Source organism: Zonotrichia leucophrys, chromosome 12, assembly GCF_028769735.1.
Source record: "Zonotrichia leucophrys gambelii isolate GWCS_2022_RI chromosome 12, RI_Zleu_2.0, whole genome shotgun sequence".
Classification (NCBI taxonomy): domain Eukaryota; kingdom Metazoa; phylum Chordata; class Aves; order Passeriformes; family Passerellidae; genus Zonotrichia; species Zonotrichia leucophrys.
The window spans coordinates 18,905,151-18,911,156 of record NC_088182.1 but is presented as its reverse complement, the minus strand read 5'-3'; positions in this window follow the sequence as shown (position 1 = coordinate 18,911,156).

The window sequence follows — 6,006 nt, the reverse complement described above, 5'->3', positions numbered from 1 at the left end:
GGCACCTTCAAGATTGACATAAAAGCCGTGTCATTAATAGTTTGTTTTCAAAACTCTTTGAGTTGAGGCTTTTGAAATAGGTAACATCAAGAAATCTGTCGATAAAATCAGGAATGAAACACTTGTAAAGAAACATATAGAAAAGAGATTTTTAAAATTTACACTGGAACTTGATTTTCCTATAAAAATTTTGAATAGTAACTCATTACAGGAATTTCTACAGTAATATAATTGGTGTTTTTCAAACAGGAAATAATATTTTAAGAGACCGTGCTACTTTAATCTCTTTGATCCTGGAGCCTTTGATCTGCCATGGGGTGACACGACTGAGATCAGGCATTTTCTTTGGTGATGTTCTGATTCCTGTAATCCAGCAGAGCAGAAAAAGGTCTGTGCTTTTTATAGCTCAGAAACTGATACAGCTTTCTTCCCTTGCTCAGAGCCACTGGAAATGCAAGGTCTGAATATTCCTTAAAGATAAGATTCTTTTCCTTACAGTGTTATCTTCACTCTAATTAGCCTAAGGCCTCTCCCTCTCTGAATTACACCTAACTGAAATCCTCGCTTCTTAACGATTTGGCATGATCCACAAACCATTGCTCTGTGCCTTCAGTGCTGTGCAGTTTTCAAGATGAGAGACATGGGCTATTGCAACAGAATTCAGATGATTCAAACCCCAGCAAGGGTTTCTCCAAAATAGTCTGTAAATGTCCATTTCAGATTCACTGGAGGGACTCAGTGCCTTGAGCTGATGGCCATGGAGGAAGCCATAAGACTTGATTTACTCTCATACTTTGTAAACATCTGTTCTTTGACATATCTGACCTGTTCTCTTTAAGTGCTTTGATAATCTGAGTGATACTTAGTCTGTTTATAATATGCAAGTGGTGAAGTGCAATGCACATTTTTGCCCCACCTTTTCCAAATATATTCAAAATAAACACATTGACTCAGCTGATGGGAAAAGTGTAATAAACACTGGGAAAATGTTTAAAAGTTCACTATTATACTACTTAGACTACCAGAAAAACATTAAATCTCATATTTCAGGACATTTTTTGTTTCTGATGGCCTCCTGCACCTTTCCCATTTACCACTGCTACAGAGGTATTGGACTTGATGGAAGTGGGGCTGGGGAGGGAAAAGCAGTTTTACATCCTAAAGATATCACAGAATCTCAGACTGGCTTGGGTTGGAAGGGACCTTAAAGATCACCTCATTCCACCTCCCTGCCATGGACTGGGATGTCAGTCACTAGATCAGCTTGCTCAGGGCCTCATCCAGCCTGCTATTGACCACTTACAACCAGGAGCAGGGATTTTCTGCTACCAGCAGCACAGTCATCACTTGGAACGGCTTGGAACACCTCTGCTGCCCCAAGAGAGGCCCAGGGCTCAGGAAATGAGGTGTGGCCTGCAGGAAGAACCAACATGACACAAAACATACTCAACATGTTTCCAAATCCATTACTGCTTCTCACTATTTGCTTATTTCTGTCCCAGTTTTAGATTCATAAATTGCACTCTAACAATGCCTCCAGAGATGTTCTGGAGGAATTTCAGTCTTGGTGTTCTCACCTGAGCACAGCTGAGAAAGCAATGTGAACCAGTTCTAAAGAACCTGGAGTTATTCCAAGCTTTGAAGTTTCCTAAGCTCAAAACTATTTAGAAACTCCTTCAAAGGCCTTCAGCTGAAATTCCTCACTGAGGTGTTCACAGGCTTAGATAGGGATGTCTTGTGATAACCAGGTGGGACATTTTACTTGTTCTCAACTATCACAGCACAATTCAGGCACAAATTATCAGATAACTGGCTTTATTTATTGACTTTATTACTATTGATCCAGAACTGGATGTAATGGTCACAGAAATTAGAGGGAAGAGACAGGATTCTGCCCCAGTGCTTGCTCTGCTTTGTGCCCAGGACAGTCTTGAGGAAGCCAGGGACCTATGAAGGAAGGTAACCCCCAGCAGCAAGGAAAGGAAATGCCAAGGAGCCCGCAGCTCTGAGTAGCTACAGCAGGACTCTGGGCTGTTCTGGTGCGTGGCCAGAGGAGCTGTCAGAATCCACCCACAATCTGGTTGTGACATGTATTGCTGCATCACACTCCCACATGTGATTTGTGTTTATTTTCCTGAGAACAAGATAACGTGTCATAGTTGTATTGCAATAAAAATTCCTACTGGTGAAGAACCATGAGAGAGATAGAAATAGGCATATATTAATATATAAAAATAGTAGAGGTGGTATCAAGAAATACTTGCTTTTTAGAAAGCTTGACAGCTAGGAGTCCTTCATAAATTTCAGATAAAGCTGATGCCTTCTGTTTTCCACACCATCTTCCATATGACTAATAAATGCAATCAAAACAAAATAAAAACATGTTTTTCAAGCATCTCAGGAAAACTCTTAATGTGTAAGGAGCAGCTCATTTGTTGGTTTTATTCTACAGGCAGATAATTTGACAAAGAGGTTCTGATCACACAGCAGTACTAGAGCTCTCTCATTTCTCAGGCTAGTAGGCTGCTCATCAGCTGAAGGATGCCAATGACCAGCAATTAGCATCCTTCTCATTTAGGAACCCTGATTACATCTTCTAACACCTTGTGTTAGTGCTCCATTAAGGGTAGTTTATACCATCTTGATTTGGGGTGTGAGGTGATTTAAAGCTGCAGCAGCGGGGAGTAGAGACTTTTCTCACTTCTCTCAGTACCAAAGAAATCACCAAAATAACAGGTGAAAGCAATTCCTCTCCCTTCCTGCTCACCTGCCGAGTGTTCCAGGCTTCCATTTCTGCTTCCCCAATCAGGCTTTCATTCTAATCAGTAAAATTCAGGAGAGTATTTGTTGCTCTCTCCACTTTAATTATTATTTTTTCCCTATGAAGATATTAATGTCAAAGTGAGTTAAGTTCTGCTGTGACAGCCTGGTCTTTTCTACTGCTCCAGTTAGAATTATTCACCTCTATAAAATCCACACTGTAATGCCCCAGCCGCTCCATGGGTTTAAGGGGAGGTTGTTTGATTCATTCTCTCTTGATGGCTTGGGGAAATAGGAGCAGCTCTATGTGGCTTAATATCTACCTGGCTTTAAACCATGACAATGATACATTCAGGGAAAGGGTAATTCTTAACAAAAATAAAAGTAATTGAAAGTAAAAATAGACAGGGTGGCTGAAATATAAAGTGTGGACTGAAAAATATGAAAGCAAATCTGATGCTTTGCTTTGCAAAAGATGGAAAGTGCCTTTTTGTATGACAGGGTCTGTCATGCAATATACCTGGTTAGCTTTTATAGTGACAGAGAGGCACCACCAATGCCGTGCAGTCACTAACTGAAGGAGTTTGTGGGCGTTTATTGTCTGTGGGTTAAAGCCATTGATGTCTGTGGGCCATGAGAGCACTGTAGCAACTCTGCATAAGCACTCCCAGACAGCTCCCACTGTAGCTGTCAGTGCAGATGGAGATCAGAGTTTCTGCAGGCCAGTGAGGGAGGGAACTGTTTCTCTTGCTTTCTGAGCCACCGTTTGACCACGAGTTTCTTCATGGAGGTCATGACCAAGTTTCAGTTCCTTCAGTGTCAGTGTCTTGTGTCACTGGCTAAATTTGAGGTGCATCTTGACTTTATTGTTGTTCTTGATGAGCACATGCAGTGTTGTGCTTTCTTGTGCTCTTTGTCATGTCTCTTCAAGTGACTGGACAAGTGATTCGCTGTGATGCCATCGTTGATTTAATTCATGGCATCCAAATAGTATCCACTGATAAGGACAGTAGAACAGAACAGCATGGCTTTGGAGAAATAGATGAAGGTGTAACTGAGTCAAACAGAAGTCATGCAAAACACAAGCAGGATGCCAGCTCAGCTCTGCAAGGCTGACCAAACAGAAGTATGTGCAAAACAATGATCCTGTGCTTATTCAAAAGTGGGAGTCGAGGAACAGCCCCCTAAAAAGGATGTTGAACAGAGACCCCAAAGAACCACATGAGAACTTCCAATAAAGGGTATGACTATGTAAAATAAAGTAATACATATACATCAAATAAGCAGGCAGAGCTAATGAGTATGTAATCTATGTGTGGGAGGTGGGGTTGTTGGCTTGGAGAAAAGGAGACTCAGAGGGGACCTTATCACTTCTACAACTCCCTCAAAGGTGGCTGTAGTCAGGTGGGGTTGGTCTCTTTCTCCAGGCAGCAAGTGACAGAACCAGAGGACACAGTCTCAAGCTGTGACAAGGGAAATATAGGTTGGATATTAGGAAAAAGTTTTTCACTGAAAGAGTGATAATGGTCTGCCCAGGAAGGTGGTGGATGTTTTTAAAAACAGACTGGATATGGCACTCGGTGCCATGGTTTAGTTGAGTTGTTGGGGCATGGGTTGGACTTGATGATCTTGAAAGTCTCTTCAAACCTTGTGATTCTGTGAATTCTGTGTGTGATAAAAACTCTTTATCCAGTGCTCAGGGCACTTAATTAGAGGGGGAGTCCTCAGAGTGACCAGCACTGCAATAAACAGTGCCTAATTTCTAACACTGAGACTGTGTTGGAAAGGTTCTATCTGGTCACTGTCAGTATCACCACAAGGAGAGACCTCTATCACAAGGATTCACCACTGCAGCTCATGATTGATGCTTTGTATTCTGAAGATAAGAGATGTACCAGTAGAAGATTAAATATGTCCAATTTTCTAATTGTCCAGTGTGTGCACTGGCTTTATTTGCAACACAGTTGATTGTTTGAAGCCAGGTGGACTCAGTCTGCCAGTTTGGAGCAGGCCAGGGGTCACTCTGCCATTTTGGGGCAGGCCATGGGTCAGTCACTGTCCCCTCTCTAAATCCTTGTCCCACAGAAATTGTTTGGGTGGTTTTTAAGGCAGACCTTTGTTATCTGTGCAGCAATAACAGCAGTCCTGCTGACACAACCCAACAACCCTCATGAGCATGGAGCCCCCGGGGCAGGATAAATGCCCCCAAGACAGGGAGGGAAAAGGAGCTGAACTTTAAGGTCCTTCCAATCCAATCCTTTTGTGATTCTCTGATACTAAATTAGAATCCAAATGAGTTTACCATCCGTACCAGATTTCTGGAAATTCAAGCCTGCTGAAGCAGCATCCTTCAGTCTGCAGAAGGGTTCTCTCATCTTCATTCTCATTGCAATTGAGGCTTCAGTCCTTTGTATGTTGACAATCTCCAGCATGTCTGTTCTATCCAGAACAACAAATATTGCCATTGCTGAAATGCTTCTCTCCCTAATCATTAAAGTCAGCCCCAGGCCTGCTGTGAGTCTCTGGGGCAGAACTAAGGAAGGACAATCTCTGCCCATCTCTGCTTTTTGGTCAAGTGGCTCAGATCTCTCTCCTGGTTCCTGTACCTGATCACACTTGCCAGGAGGATGCTCACCAATGGCAGCAGACAGAGTGCTGAGGAAAATGGGATCAGTTAGAACTGTACATTCCCTCACATTTTCACTGTGAGCTGATGAAGGGGGCAGGGATTCCAGCTCATTGATCCCAGGTGAATGAATTGCTTTGGAGATTAAAAATAAAACCATGAATATCCTTCTGTTGGGTGTTTGCAGAGCATGTATCGAGTCAGAAGGAATCAAAATTGACTTTTGACAAGCTGGGGGTTGACTTTTCTGTGTGATGCGTAAGCAGCAGCCAAAACATTTTCTTTGTAAGAGACCCCATCCCTTGATCAGTGATCAAACTTAAATTTTAAGTGTAATTCTCTCTGTTGTGGGCAGATGTTTGGTTTGCATGCTGGCATTACCTAGGCAAGCTGGTTTCTCTCTTTCCAGATGCCAGTTTATGTCATGGGCATCACCAGCACTCAGACTCCTTTCTCCTTTGGCAATGCTGTGCCAGGGTTAACCTTCCACTGGTCTGTCACCAAGAGGGACACTCTGGATGTCAGGACACGGCACAGTGAGGTAAAGTGTGTGTGTGTGTGTGCAGCTTGGGCAAAGGAAAGAGGCACATCAGGGCAATGCAGGGAATATTGCTGCCTCC